This window comes from Trachypithecus francoisi, unplaced genomic scaffold, assembly GCF_009764315.1.
Source record: "Trachypithecus francoisi isolate TF-2019V2 unplaced genomic scaffold, Tfra_2.0 Lachesis_group10, whole genome shotgun sequence".
Classification (NCBI taxonomy): domain Eukaryota; kingdom Metazoa; phylum Chordata; class Mammalia; order Primates; family Cercopithecidae; genus Trachypithecus; species Trachypithecus francoisi.
Window position 1 is genome coordinate 63,219,648 of NW_022681455.1, and position 16,903 is coordinate 63,236,550.

A 16,903-nucleotide genomic window follows, 5' to 3' on the forward strand; every position below is an offset into this window, starting at 1 on the left:
CATAAAAGTTTTGGTTACAAGATAGTCGAGTTGTAGATATGTGAGACATAAACACTGGAGGAGATTGATTGAAAGATGTATGAAAACTCCCTAAGCTACTTTTGCAACTACTCTGTAAATCCAGCAGTAGATGAAAATTAAAAAAAAAATTAGAAGACAAGCATCTATGAGATTAGAACTTGTAGTCAACCAGTAGAATAATTATTTACCTAGAAAACTTTCCTGAATCTATCTAAAAATCACTCACAAAATTGCATAGGAATCAATGACTAGACCTACATTAATAGAATATTATTTCAGACTAGACCTATATTAATGAAACATTATCTCACGATATAAGTTACCAAATGGACAATGGAAGCATAGTATTATATGCAATGAAATAGTTTTGTTATAAATATTTGTGCGTACACATACGTGAGTGTGTATATACACACAACTATTCATACGTATGTTCATATGTATTAGTTGCCTTGGGCTTCCATAACAAAATATTATGGACTGAGTGTCTTAAAAAAATAACTCCTTGTCATTTTATAATGACAACATCAATCTGTTTTCAGTTATTTATTGTTTATTGGAGTCCATGATTAAATTGCTAACAAATTTGATTTCTGGAGAGAGCCCTTTTTTGTTTGCAGACCGTTGCCTTCTTCCTGTGCCCTCACATAACGTTTCTTCTGTGTGTATTTGGCAAGCGAGAAACAACTCTTTGGTGTCTCTTCTTCTGATAAAGACACATTCCCATTAGGTAATGGTGTCTTTCTTATGACCTCATTTAACCTTCCTTACTTCTATTAAGGCTACATCACAAAATACAGTCATATTAAAGGTTAGAACTTCAACACATGAATTTTGGAGGGAGATAATTCAGTCCATAATATATATAAAATACATATTAACATATAATATACTAACATGTAATTAATGTTACTTTAATAGTATATATTATATATATTATACAGTTATATATTATTATATATAAATGTTATAAATATTTAAATAGTTATTTATAATATATAATAAATTCATAACATATTTAATAATATATTATATATTATAGTACAATTTAATATATAGCATATAAATTATAATATAACATAAATATATATTTATATGTTATATAAATTTTAATATATTGTATATGCTATATATTAGTATTATGTTATATATATTACTATTAGGTACTATTCATATATATGTTTTATATATTACTATTGTGTTATATATGTGTATTATATATTACATATACACACACATACACATATACATATACACACACACGTTCAACACAACTTTGAATGATGTCAGCTGTAAAAAATAATCTCAGGACCAAAATAACTAAGCCAAGGGAAAATGCCAAGCTTGATAATGCATCTGGCAAACCTGCCTCCATTTTATTTCTAAATAAGATTGCTGCAAAGTTAAAAAAGCTACATACCTGCCTCACAGTTTTCACCAAAGAAAATTTCTCGTGGACAAAGGACAGAGAGAACTGGAAGTCAGTCCTCTGTTCACCTGGGGCAAAGGCGTTATCTGATTGCTTCCTCTGCCCTTTTGTTTCACTAAGCCAGACTAAGGCACAAGTGACTACTCCTCTGCCCTCTTGTCGCGTGTAAATTGTGTATTCAGTGAAAGGGTAATCAGAGACTCAAAAGAATGCAAACTTTGTTCCCTGTGACCTGGAAGCCCCCTCCCTTGCTTCAAGTAGTCCTGCCTTTCCAGAACAATGTACATCTTAAACATACAGATTGATGTTTTACGTCTCCCTAAAATGTATAAACCTGACCTGTGCCCCCACCACCTTGGGCACATGTTGTCAGACCCTCCTGAGTCTGTGTCATAGGTGCATCCTTACACTTGGCAAAGTAAAGTTTCTAAATTAATTGAGACCTGCCTGTCTCAGATATTCTGTGTTCACACAACAAATTGGTACATAATTCAACATCACACAGTTTTGGAGATGCCTCTAATGGTTGAGAAAGGGCTTTGGGACTTATACTGTGGAAATCTGTTAAGTAATCTACCTATCACTTATTCATGTTCACTATGTTCAGTTGTCCATCAGGCCCGTGTCCCTTCAGTTAAAGATCAGTTCATTCTAGGTCACATCCGGAACACAAGACTCAAGGAGGGGCAAGGTGTTTTGTTTTGTTTTGTTTTTATTTGTCCTTTATCCCTATCTGGAGCTCAGACTTTAAGCAAGTAGACATTAGAATGGAAAATGTCTCATATGCATATTCTGATTTTTGCCCAGAAAGAGAAATTTGAACAATAAAAGAGGTCACAGAAAGGCTACAGTTCAGCAGCCACCTCCGATTCCCTCACGGATAGTCAAATAAGAAAACATAAAGACCTAGTATCCCTAATGAGTTCATATCCCCTCTCCCATCCTGAACCACCTACTTTTAATGTATGAGAAAAAAATGAAACTTTTGCCTTGAGTCACTGTAATTTTTTTTTACTGTTAGAGAAGAATTTAATCTTAACAAAAAGGGGAAAAAAATACAGTGTCCAAAAGTGGGCAAAGCTGTGATCAGACATTCTCTTCTTAAAAGTTGTTGTATTTTACATTAATAATTGTATAGATTCAGGTCGGGCGTGGTGGCTCACACCTCTAATCCCAGCATTTTGGGAGGCCAAGGTGGGCAGATCACGAGGTCAGGAGTTTGAGACCAGCCTGATCAATATAGTGAAACCCATCACTACTAAAAATACAAAAATTAGCTGGGCTTGGTGGTGCGTGCCTGTAATCCCAGTCACCCAGGAGGCTGAGGCAGGAGAATGGCTTGAACTCAGAAGGCAGGGGTTGCAGTGAGCCAAGATTGTACCACTGAACTCCAGCTTGGGCAACAGAGTGAGACTCCATCTCAAAAAAGAGAGAGAGAGAGAGAATTTGTATAGATTCATTCCCAAATAATTCTGAAAAAAGCCATGAATAAACAAGCAAACATGAGTTTACTTGAGCACTTAAAAATAGCTTTTCATAGCATACTATTCAATATGAATTAGGGAGGAAAGACCAACTCTTCTTTTATGGCATTTTCTCAATTCAAGAGAGCTTTGAGAGAAAAAATACACCTGCACACATATCACAATAAGAATAGCAAAAATTTTAAGGCATTTGTCAGTTAACTTCCTATTTTGTGGAGCTAAGATATTTCTAACTTTAGAAGGATGTAATCTTGATAATGTTACATTAAATTTTCTTCATAAATACACATATTAGCATAGCATAGCATAGTGAAGCATATAAGTTAAGCTTAATCGTATCACCATTGTCTTATTTACAACGAATGGAAAAAAATATTTTGAGTAACTAAAAAGTCAGTCTCTTTATTTTTAATTTCCCACCTCACATATTCTCAAAAGTATGCTTCTAAAGTAAGTGAATATATGCCTTGAGAAAATAAACAAACAAATAAAAGGGGAAACAAAAAACAAAAAGAAAAGAAAAGCAAGAAAAAAAGAAGAAAAGAATGAAATTTACATTACAGTTCTTCAGCTTTGTCTCCTGTAACATCTCGGTGTTATATATAGTACAAATGTTGTATGATTCTATTTTCTTACTATTTGATGTTTCATGGACAGATAATATGTATTAAAATCCAGCACATTTGTATACTTTGTATATGTCTCTGGCTTTCTAACATTGCTGCCTAATATACTTTTATGCTCTGTTACTTGGTTCATAAAATTTTATAACTATGATATTTTGATTGTACACAGTATCTTGCATCTATATAATAGGATGTTTTCTGTCACTTTGAATGCTTTTGGCCCTAATACTTTTTTCTTAAATTAATAGAGTCCAACCTTTAATTTTACTTATTTTCTTTTTACATATTTGCCCATTCTTGTGCCTTAAAACATCTTTATCAATTTGTTTTACATATGTTTTAGGGAGTAGCAAATAATTTGTACTGTTTTATTATTGTTATTTATTTTTATTTATTTATTTTTTTTTTGAGAAGGAGTCTCGCTGTGTCTCCCAGACTAGAGTGCAGTGGCGTGATCTCGGCTGACTGCAAACTCTGCCTCCCGGGTTCATGCCATTCTCCTGCCTCAGCCTCCCGAGTAGCTGGGACTACAGGTGCCCGCCACCACGTCCGGTTAATTCTTTGTATTTTTAGTAGAGACAGGGTTTCACCATGTTAGCACCGTGTTAGGATGGTCTCGATCTCCTGACCTCGTGATCCACCTGCCTCAGCCTCCCAAAGTGCTGGGATTACACGCGTGAGCCACCACGTCCGGCCGTATTGTTTTATTATTATTAATTATTTCAATGCATCCTAATTTTCTTTCCATTTTAATAGAAGTAAAATACTGATATAAGTTGTTATAACTGATATGGTTCATACTACTTGTTTGGTTTTTCATGATTTTATTTTGTTTATCTGCTATGTATTTTACATTTCTTGTAATATGATTGCTTTTGTTTGAGTTTTTTGGGGATTTATTGGTTTCCTATTTGTTTTTCTTATAAACAAGTGATTTATACACTAGCTACATAGAAATAGGATATTCTCTTTTAATTTCATAAGCTCTCTTTATTATTATTTATCCTAGTTACTTTCCCATACATTTACTGTTGACTTTTCCATGCCCTGAGATACATTGCAAAGAATTATAGTGTATATTTTCAATCTAATTTCACAATATCTATGTTTAAGTAGAGATAATTGTTCCTATGCATTGCTTGTAACTGCAGGTATATTTGAATTTATTTCTACCATTATAATTTGCACTTTTGATTTACACAGTTTCTTTCTATGCTTCATTTGTTTTACTCTCCTGTCTTCTATCAGTATTTTATTTTTTATTAATTTAGAAATTGTTCTTTATTTTAAATTTTATAATGAATACACTTAAAGCTTTGCTAAAAATCTTAACTTTTAATACTAGGAAATTTTGGCCTGGCGTAGTGGCTCATGCCTGTAACTCCAGCACTTTGGGAGGTCAAGGCAGGTGGATCACGAGGTCAGGAGAGCGAGACCATCCTGGACAATATGGTGAAACCCCATCTCTACTAAAAATACAAAAATTAGCTGGGCATGGTGGTGCACTCCTGTAATCCCAGCTATTCAGGAGGCTGAGGCAGGAGAATCTCTTGAATCCGAGAGTCAGAGGGAGTACTGAGCTGAGATCGTGCCACTGCTCTCCAGCCTGGAGGCAGAGCAAGACTGCCTCTCAAAAAAAAAAAAAAAAAAAAAAAGTGCTAAGAAATGTTAACAACAAGAAATACCTCCTTTCTTCTCCTTAATAGTACAAAAATCTTAGAAAGCTTGAAAACTGGCCATTTCATATGAGCCTATTCTAAATGTGTTCTAGGTTTTAGAGTTTAATTATTTTCTAAATTCAGATTGATTACTGTAAAATTAAACAATAATATTTGTAGATAAACCCGCATGTTTACCAGTTCTATCACCATTTCAACTGAAATAATTTTCCTTCTTCCTGATGTAAATATCTGTTTCTTAAGTGCAAACACTATGCTTACACTTAGCTAAGAAGAGTATTAAAATTGCCTTTATTGTCAAATCATAGTTCAGCTATGTTTTGGTTTCACACTGAGTTATGGTTTCGCAACTGTTCATTTTCATATTCTTCTAGAATATTATCCACATGGCCTTCTCCTTATTTTGATAAAATATTTCATTTTTATTATAGTTCCTATTTAATAAACTGTCTAGCCTCCCAAAACTAATTGTTTTTCATATTTCAGTACATCAAATTTTGAAAAGAAAATCTCAATATTATTATTCTTAGATCAAAACAAATACCTCTCACTATATTTTAATTGTCTAGTTTATTGAGTTCTGACAATCGTTAATACATTATACTTACCACACCCCCAAAGAATATAGAAAAAATGTTTCATCACAATTTCATCAACATTATGTTGATTTGAAACAAGATGACCTAAAAACAAATATATCATATAATTTTTATTTATATAAAAGGATAAAAGAGTATAATTTATTATTATATGAATAATAATGAGGCTGCCTGTGAAAATGCAAATGGACTAGAAAAGTGCACAAGCGACACTTGTTTTCTAGATAATAGAAACACCATCTCATCCTACGTGCTGATTACACTGTGTATACAATACTCAGAAGCCATTGAACTGAACACATAAAACCTGTGTATTGTATTTACATTACATTCTCTTATTGTCTTATGTCATATCATATTCCCAAACAAAAGCTTTTAAAAAGCAGCCCCACACTAGTAGAAAGTATACAACAGATCTGTGTCCAGATTATATAAGAAATATATACAAATCAATAATAAATGTAAAAGTTCTATAAAATATAGACAAAATATTTAAAGGAATATTTCACACACAAAAAAGCGATGTACAAAGGGCACCTTGAGCGTTGAAAAGATGCTCAAGGCTAGGCGCGGTGGCTCACTCCTGTAATCCCAGCCCTTTGGGAGGCCAAGGAGGGTGGATCACGAGGTCAGGAGATCGAGAACATCCTGGTTAACACAGTGAAACCGCGTCTCTACTGAAAATACAAAAAAAAAAAAAAAAATTTAGCCGGGCTTGGTTGCACATGCCTGTAGTCCCAGCTACTAAGGAGGCTGAGGCAGGAGACTCGCTTGAACTTGGAAGGCGGAGCTTGCAGTGAGCCAAGATTGTGCCACTGTACTCAAGCCTGGGTGACAGAGCAAGGCTCTGTCTAATAAAAAAAAAAAAAAAAGAAAAAGAGAAAAGATACTCAAAATCATTAATCTCTGAGAAAGACACATTACAAAAAAATTCTTTTCACACGCACTAAAATGCTGAAATTAAATAGCCTGACAATATATAATATTGGCCAAGATGTGGAGGAGCTGGAATTTACCTTCATTGTTATAGAAGTGTAAAATAGTACAAACACATTGGAATATTATTTTGCACATTTTAAAAAGTAAAATACTCATTTAATCTATGTTCTAGCAATTACACAATATTTACCAAGAAAAATGAAAATTTACAACCCACAATAGATGGGTAAATTCATAATTATTTGCCCCAGGCTAGAAACCATCCAAATGTCCATCAAATAATGAACAAATTGTGTTATATCCCTACAATAAAATATTAGTAACAAAAGGGAAGAAGTTTGCTGATACAGTAAAAACATATTTGGAATCTCAATTTTATTGTGTTGAAAAAAAGAAGGCAAACCAAAGATAGTATATATTGCATGATTTCATTATATACAATTCTAAAACAAGCATAACTTATCTATCATGACTGAAAGCAGGTTGGTGGTTGCATATTGCCAGGAGTTGGGAGGAGTCGACTAGAAAGAAGCTGAGATAACTTTCTGGAGTGACAGAAAATTCCACATATTATTTGAAGTAATGATTGCAAGATTCATGAGTGTATTGGATTACCTGAGGTCAGGAGTTCTAGACCAGACTGGCCAACATGTCAAAACCCCATCTACTAAAAATACAAAAAATGTGCTGGGTATGGTGGTGGGCACCTGTAACCCAGGCTACTTGGGAGGCTGAGGTAGGAGAATAGCTTGGACGCAGGAGGTGGAGGTTGCAGTGAGCTGAGATCACGCCAATGCACTCCAGCCTGGGCGACAAGAGCAAAACTCAGTCTTAAAAAAAAAAAAAAAAAAAAAAACTCATCCAATTTAAACATCGAAAGTTTGCATTTCACTATTTAATTTTAATTTATTAAAAATTGTCTGGAACAAGATGTTTTGACATTTTATAATTTATTGTTTATGGTAAACTGTATTGCATAGTAATAAAAGTTGCTTTTAACATAATATTTAGTCCTTTTGATGAAATTATTTTAATAAAAGCAGTGTAAATATTTGTGGTAAGTCAGTATACACTAATAAGAATAAGTGTTTGCTGTTTGCTGATATGAGCCACTTAATCTTAACCTACTTAAATGTATCAGTATAAAATGTATAAAAATCTGAATTCAACAATTTACTTTAAAGATTTTCCATAAAACATAAAATCTGCTTGGAAGATATACATTTGTGTGAGAGTTTTCAAAGCTAATTATGTTAGTTTAGTAGTCTAGATAATGCACTTTATTACTTCATTAAGTAAAAAATACTTGAAAATCAATTTTTTTGGTATTCATATTTCAATAATGGTGTATGTGATTGTGTAACAAGTTGTTTTCAAAATTACCTAACATAGAAATATCTGATAGAAAACTATTGTCTCAAAAATAAAACAATATAATACAGTTGAAATTTCAACATAATCAAATGTAAGAGCTTCAAAATGAGAATGCATTTTTTAGCCGAATTAACCTAATTATAGTTGCCTGAAATGTAATCTTGCTTCCATCAAGATATGCATCACCTCAGGTTAGCTTTCTTCCAACTCTTCATAAGTATTAAACAGTATATTTTGGTAGCATTCACAGAGTTGTGAGTTTGATTTGGAGTTGGACCTAGCACTGTTTTAGCCATGTGCTAGATCCGTGTTTCAGTGACTCCAGAGGGACTTGAGGATATGCTGGAATGAGCTGTCACACAACAATCTGTCCTCATAGATCTACTCTATTAAAAGTTAAAGGTTTTAAATTGTATCCCAAATCAACACTTTGTAGTTGTATTATTTAATTGTCATTGAAAATGTGTCTCTTATAGGTGATTTTTCCTCTTCAAAAATTTAGTAAAAGTACATTAAGAACAAATGATTTTATTTTGTGTAACTTCTAGTAATCCCTCAACTAACTTAAATAAAAATTTTGTTCTGAATGCTTTATTAGAAAATTCATATAATATAAATGTTTTCACTTTTGATTAATAAGTACATTGCTAAAGAAGATAAACACTGCTGATTAACTTACACATACATAATACATTGTGTACTACATTAAATTACCCACATAAAAGGAAATAATAAATCTCAGCATTTAACATTATAAAAATATTACTCAATATTAATTTTAAGGTAAGTTAATAAAATGAACTAGGTAATAAAACAGAGCCTATTGTTTGCCATTGCCATTTTTAGCAATGAAGTAGACTGATTATAGATTATAAGCTCAGCCCTTAGACAGGATAATTTGTCATTTTTCAATTATGGAAAATATAGCAATATCATTAACATTTTTGGCATTCTGTTTGGCACAACATTAAAGAAGACTCATAAAAGGAGATTACAAAATTCTTCAAAGATGAATTGAAAATATTTTTAGTATGAACAAAAGCCAAAGGTCAATATGTAATGAGGTAAGTATCTTGTGCTGAAAGCTAAAACCAAAATAGATCAACTTTGTATAAAACTAGAGTGTCAGCTAGATATGAATTTGTATGTGCATGTGTGTGTGTTTCCATCTGTGTAAGTGAGGCTTCACATATTTTCTGTATATATGCTGAAAGCGGCATTGCATTTCCTAGCCAAAGATATAAAAAATGTTATATTCTATACTGATTCAAAAATATAAAATTTGTTATAATAGTAATGTGCCATTGATTTAATACAAAAATAGGTACTACAGTAACTTTTGTAACTATTATTAAATTCATTTGTCTAAGGTGTATTTTTGCTAACCAGGATGATTTAGGATGACCACAAGAATGAAGGAATACTCATCAATGGGAAATTCTGCATTAATTTTCAAAGTTAAGGAAGAAAAGGAAGTGTCATGAGTACATTATTTTATAGTGCTTAACAAAAAATATTGTAAGAAATAAAGTAGGAAATAAAATTTGAGATAGGATAAAAGGATAAGCAGACCCATTTTCTGTGTTATCAGAAGAAAAATAATTCCTTTCATTGTGTGGTGATATATGTCACCTGAGAAAGATTTCAGATCAATATTGACATTGATTTGCCACATTTGATGTAATTTGGAGTGGATAGAATTGCAATACACAAAAGCTAACATAAATAGGAAAAGAAAACCTTAGTGTTAAAAGAGACATTAGGAATTTTTTTTGAGGTGGAGATGAAATGATTAATTTATTTTTAAATACTCTGTAGCATTAGTAACTTTTTCTTGCATATCTTTTATTAAATCAAAGAGAAGTTTTTTAATCTTTTAAAAACTATCTTGATGGTAAAAGACAGGGTCAGATTTTGGGAACATCAGTTACTAAAGTTGTTCCTTTTGTTTTGTTTTCATTATAGAACTGGTACAAGTATACAATCAAGCTATAATTTTCTTTTCAAGTTATCCAGATATACCTCTGGCATCTCAGTATTTTTTCCAGAAGGGCTCTCAATGTCAAAATATGAAATGCAGCAAGAAATACCAATAGAAACGTGTGTATATTTTAGTAGCTTTCAGTTGATGACAGTGTCCTCTTTCTCATTGCACTTGGTCCCTGAGGAAGCAAGAAGTGTTGGTGAATATTTTAACGAAGTAGCAAAGAGTGTGCAAAGTGCTAATCACTGTGGATGGAGGAAAGAGAATAAATTTGTATTTCAAAATAAATCTTAAAATGTGAATAAGGGAAATAAAATGCTGAGTAAAGTACATTAATCCTTTGGCATTTATGGTATATAGTGCTATAGGAAATCCTGCACTCAAACATAGGAAAGATAAGATAGTTTGGAATGATCTTGATAGCAAAATGCTATAAATTATAACCTACCTATAACCTTTAGCTGTACCAAATGATAATTATTCTAGTTTTCTGAAATATACTAACATATTCAAGCTCTATGAACAAACTCTAGAGATATTCAAATATAAACCATACATATGTATATATAGATATATTTAAAAGATAGAAGAAGAAACTAATTTGAATTTTCAGCATTTGATTTATTTCAGTAGCAATATATGTTTAAGGAAAGAACATGTAAGTTGATCTTAGATTCATTCTACATGAGTTAATTAAAACTTGCTATACATGTAGATGATGCCATTTAATGTACTACTACATGAGAGGAATTTATAGCATTCACATTATTTTATTTTATTATTGATTATATTAACACTTTTAAATAGTATTCACTATATCTACAAATTTTTAGCTACTACTGCATTTTTCTAATCTGTATTTGTATCTGTATTTGCAGTATTCTATCTGTTAACCTGGGTGATGATCTCCAAGATTAAAGATTGTAGTCTGTTAGTCATTCAGAACGTCTTTTGGTTAATCAGAAGACAACTAATCATAAATATGTCTGAGCTTCCCCAGTGGTTTCTTACCACTCAAAACTCTCAAAACGCAGTGAAACATAATGTTTCACTTAAATCCAGTGGGAAACCTAAGGGAATTACCATTAAGAGAAAAATGAGGATTACAGGAGTAACTGTGTTGGAGTTTGCTAATTGATGAGGGCAGGATGGCGATCACTGCTAAAGTGCACAATTTCAAAATAATATTTTAAAAATATTGACAGGTGTATTAGTCAGTGTTCTCTAGAGGAAAGAACTAATAGGATTGATGTATATATAAATGGGAATTTACTAAGGAGTATTAACTCACACGATCAAAGGTGAGGTCCCACAATAGAGCATCTGCAGGTTGACCAGCAAGGAAGCCAGTTCATCATGAAGCTAAAGAACCTGGAGTCTGATGTTCGAAGGCAGGAAGCACACAGTACAGCAGAAATATGTAGGCTGGTAGACTAAACCAGTGTAGTATTTCCAACATTCTTCTGCCTGCTTTTATTCTGACTTTGCTGGCAGCTGATTAGATAGTGTCCACCCAGATTGAGGGTAGGTCTCCTTTCCCAATCCACTGACTCAAATGTTAATCTTCTTTGGCAACACCATCACAGACACATGCAGGAACAATAGTTTGCATCTTTTAATCCAATTAAATTGACACTCAGTATTAACCATCGCACCAGGCGTGGCAGTTACTGCCTATGATTCCAGCCACTCCAGAGGCTGGTGCAAGAGGATCCCTTGAACTTGACCATCCTAGGCAATAAAGTGAGACCCCATTTCAAAATAACTAAAAAAAAAAATCAATAATCTCACTGGTCATACCACTGCTTGGACAAGTAATCATTGTTCTGAAAACTGATGTAAAAGGATGGAGGAGTATCAATTATTTATCCACGATTTTCTGTAAATATTTTATCTTAATGACCAAATATGCCAATGAAGGAAATTTCCACTTTGTAAAACAATCATAGCTAAAAGATGTGGAAAAATTATGCAAAACAAACCTCACTAGTTTATATTTCCTAAATAAATAATGAGTCTAGGAAACATTCATCAATCTCCACAAAAATGGTTAGGTGAAAAATTGATGGGAAATTTTATAATGGACGGATTGAATCAAATAACATGGGAAGCCACTGATCATCTATTAAGAGTAATAGTTAACAGGATACAGACAAATTGCTAGGCACACAGGGGCGGGTCCCCAGGGAAACCCAACCTTAAAGGCAAAGACAGTTCAAATCCTGAAAACTGAGCTGTCAGTTCCAGGTAGAGTCCTCGACCAGAGTGAGAACTTCCTCAATGTCTTTTAGCCAATCAAAAGATGCTTTCTCCAGGTCCACTCATGAACCAACCAGTACACATTCCCCCATTCTGAGCCCATAAAATCCCCAGACTCAGCTTCACAAACTGCAACCTGCTTCCGGCCCCCTGTCACACAGAAAACTACCCTCTCTTGAGTCCCCTCTCCACTGAGAGCTTTCCTTCTGTCACCAATAAAATTATTATCTGCCCTGCTCGCTCTCTGGTGTCCACACACCTTTGTCCTCTTGGTTATGAGACAAGAACCTGGAACTCATGAAGCTTCAGGTGACAGGAATGAGCTGTATCATGCCCTTTTTCACTGAACTACAGACAGGAATAAGAGAGAGCTGTAACATTTCTTGGGAGCTCAGACCTTAAGACTTCCCAGAAAAGAGCTATAAAACCCCTGGGGGCTCTGTGGTGGGTGGCATCTCTGAGTTTTTAGGCATCACCAATCTGAAGTAACTGTTTAGATGTCAGTGCCCAACATGGAAGCCACTCATGGCATGCCTGGTTCAGCTGTGGGGTAATCATATACCCCACAGTGGTTGCAAGATCTGGGCCATGGTGCAAGCAGAGAGCAGCCTGCCAGGCTGAGTGGGTGGAGTGAGCCTGGTTGGCCCAAGCAAGTTCCCAGGCAGAGGTCACAGTAGCCAAACAGATTTCCAGCTGATGAAGTGACACTGAATGAATCCTGTAACACTGTAACCCTACCTCCCACAATGAGGGAGAAAAAGGAAAACCTACTGGGTGCCATTCCCTACCTCTCACCAAACTACAAAAGCTACAACAAGAGTAGGGCACTTAGGCATTATATGGCTCTGGATAAGTAACTGCCCTGAGACTGTGACTATTTCTACAAGTGACTAAAGTACAAAATAATACCTAAGTCAGTAAGCCTCTGAGTCAAATTATTGATTTACAGGGAATACATAAGACAACAGAGCAAATAGTACAAAGATGCAATCAACTCAAACAAAAATAGACAAGACAAAGCTTTATTTATTTATTTTTGAGACAAGCTCTCACTTTGTTGCTCAAGCTATAGTGTAGAGGTGTCATCATATGTTATTGCGCCCTTGACCTGCTGGGCTCAAGCGATCCTCCCACCTCATTTGCACAAGAAGCTAGAATTACAAGTTTGTACAATCAGCACAGCTAATTTATTTTTTATTTTTTATTTTTTTTGTAGATATGGATTTTTGCCATGTTGCCCAGGCTGGTCTCCAACTATTGAGTTTAAATAACCTGCCCTCTTCAGCTTCCTAAAGTGCTGGGATCACAGGCATGATCCATGGTGCTCAGCCTAAAATATAAAACATTTCAGAGGATAAATGATTGGGTTTCTCTTTCATCGTATATGTTACAGTGGAAAAAAGAGAGAGTAATGAGATAATAGTTATAGACTGAAAAGACTTGTGAAACATATCAATCAAATGCTATGTGAAGACATTTTTGGAATACTTATTTTTACTAAACAATTCTAAAAATTCATATTTAGGACAATCAAGGGAACTTGGAAACAATAGATTATATTAAGGAAGGATTGCTAATTTTGCTGTACTAATTGAATGGTGCTTATATAAAAAATAAAATTTTTTGGTTAGAGTTGCATTTATTTTAAGATACTCTAGACAGTAACAGCCAACAGATGGGGAAGAAGAAACAGAGAGAGAGAATATGTGTGAGATAATAGATGAGACAAGAATAACAAAATAATAATAACTACTGAAGCTTTCTGAAGGATGAGTGAGAGCTTATTATACTATCCTATCCTGTGCATGCTTAGAAAATAAAAATTCACTAATAATAATAATCTAGCATGATATTAGTCCTTTAAAAACATTTACCAAAAAAATTTAGAAATGAAGTTAATTTCAAACACAAATTTTTCACATTATACATAAAGAAGCCTTTACATTATAATGTCTGTTTGTCTTAGTCTGTTTGTCTCACAAATTTTATATACCACAGTGTTTTAACCTGCTCTATATAAACTATTATGAATACCTTGTGAAATATGATCACATGATTTTTAATTTATTTATTTTTAAAAATATTTCTATACTCTCATTTGATAGTTTAATTTAGAATTATAATTAAGAACACTGAAGTTTAAGCTAGATTCAGAAGCTCATTACTGCCTGCCAACTCCAAATTTGCCATGGAATTCTGCTTCCAACTTTATACGGAATTCAGCTTTAACTTTACATGTAAAACAAATGTTCGAGCAGCAATTAAGACTCAGGCATCTACATTAAGCTAATACCTTATTCAGTAAAATTCCCACTGATTTGGTTTTGGGTATTGTATATTGAGGGGAGGAGGAAATAATGCCTTTCTATAATAGAGTAACTGCCCCCTCTCCATGTCATATAAACATGTAAAGTATTGTAAATTCTCAATAAATGTGCTTATTTCAGTGAATTCTTTAAAAATGTTGACAAGATATACATACCAGTAATTGAAGATGATTATAGAGTGACATTTCCAGAACTATAAAATAAATACAGTTCAAGCAGCTGAAATGCACATGAAGATGCCTCTATAATAATTTTATCATATATATGGCTGTATATATGTATGTATATATGTATACATATATTATATATATTATATATATATATATTTTTGAGACAGAGTCTCACTCTGTCACCCAGGCTGGAGTGCAGTGGTGCGATCTCAGCTCACTGCAGCCTCTGCCTCTTGGATTCAAGCGATTCTCCTGCTTCAGCCTTCTGAATAGCTGGGAGTGTGCCATCACACCCAGCTATTTGTGTGTGTGTGTGTGTGTGTTTAGTAGAGATGGAGTTTCACCGTGTTAGTCAGGATATTCTTGATCTCTTGATCTGGTGATCCGCCCGCCTCAGCTTCCTAAAGTGTTGGAATTAGAGACATGAGCTATAGTGCCCAGCCTAGCATATTTTTTGTTGGCTTAAATTATAATATGTAAGAAAAAAAAAGCTCATCTGGCTTTTTAAAATAAAATTAAATAAATCTCTTATTCTTAAAAATGTTTGGTATATGGACTCTTCCAATCAGCTTTGTTGTAATCTTCCAACTCCTTGATGTCCCAATGAATATCTCCTGAACCCCTATTAATAATAGAGGAAAATGTTATTGTCTTTCAAAATGCTCAACGCTATTAATTTTTATTAGCATTAACTAACACCATATAAAATACAATCATTTCATAGGAAAGCTGGCTACTATCAAGATTTTGATTTAGGATTTTCATTCACTTAAAAGATCACTTAATGACTGTGGGGCAATATATATTTTTAAAATTATCATTATGCACCCTGGGATGACTGTTAAAGTCAAATGGTGCAGGCCATCACATTCTTGAAATACCCCAATGTATCATTTCAGATCCTTTGTAACAAGGGCTTTGATTACTATAGGTCATTATATAATTAAATTTTGAGATCATTATTACTTGCCATTCACTCTGCACAAAAAGGTCATATCTCCATTGACAGCTTGGATACCCTTTAATCAGTTTCAAAGATTCTCTTATTTCAGTTGCTTTATATTTAAGGCTCTGTATGGTAGTCGTACTTATATAACTCTTACAGCTGACTTTTCTGTGATTATTTCAATGTGAATAGTCCCAGCATGATAAAATCTCTTTTAAGTCTAGGAATTTGTAATAGCTCCAGAATCAGAGATTTATTGCCTAAAAAAACTAATCAAACTATCTGGAAACCCCTGAAAAAAAATGGAAATTAAAGATATATTTTTAGTTTAAAACTGCGAAACTAAGACATACAGAAGGTTTCTAAGCAAAGCCAGAATACAAATTTGTTTTGCATTATTACAAATAATTTGGGGGGCCTGAACCTGTCTTCATCATGAGTAAGTTACCATGCATTGAGAGATATTTAAAAAGTTCAGAAGAATATTTCTTTATCTCAGATTCTATAGCTTGAGATCGTTACAACTTTATTCAAATCACTTCTCTCAGTTCCTCTTCTACATCAAGGTGAAATAAGTTTTCTTGCACAGAAATAGACCATATAGCACACCCTTTGAAGAAAATCACATTGCCTTATGTTCTGGCCTTGCAGTTGACAAATAGCTTTCAGCTGGCCACAGAGACTGCCTCAACTTCAGCAAGATGGTGTACATGGGATCACCGTATTGGGGATAGCTCACATCTATGGAGAGACAGATACAAGAGGATAAAGGCCTTATTTTAATTGCAATGCACTTGGAATGCTTCTAATGAGCTGTTTTAGCTCTTGAGCTTTCTGTAGGGTCAACTGAGAGTGTTATTGGTGACTGAACAACAACTAGACCTCTCACTTAGCCCAGTCTCCCTCCCCCATGCTCCAAACCAGAGCTGGTGCCAGTAGTACTCTCACATAAACATAATAATAAGTACAACAGTCTTTGCTGAAAGACTCTTCCCAGTGGATTCAACCTGCAAAAACAGTGAAAATCAATGAAGAAAACCTGTTTTACAGCTTTGATAAAGTAGGT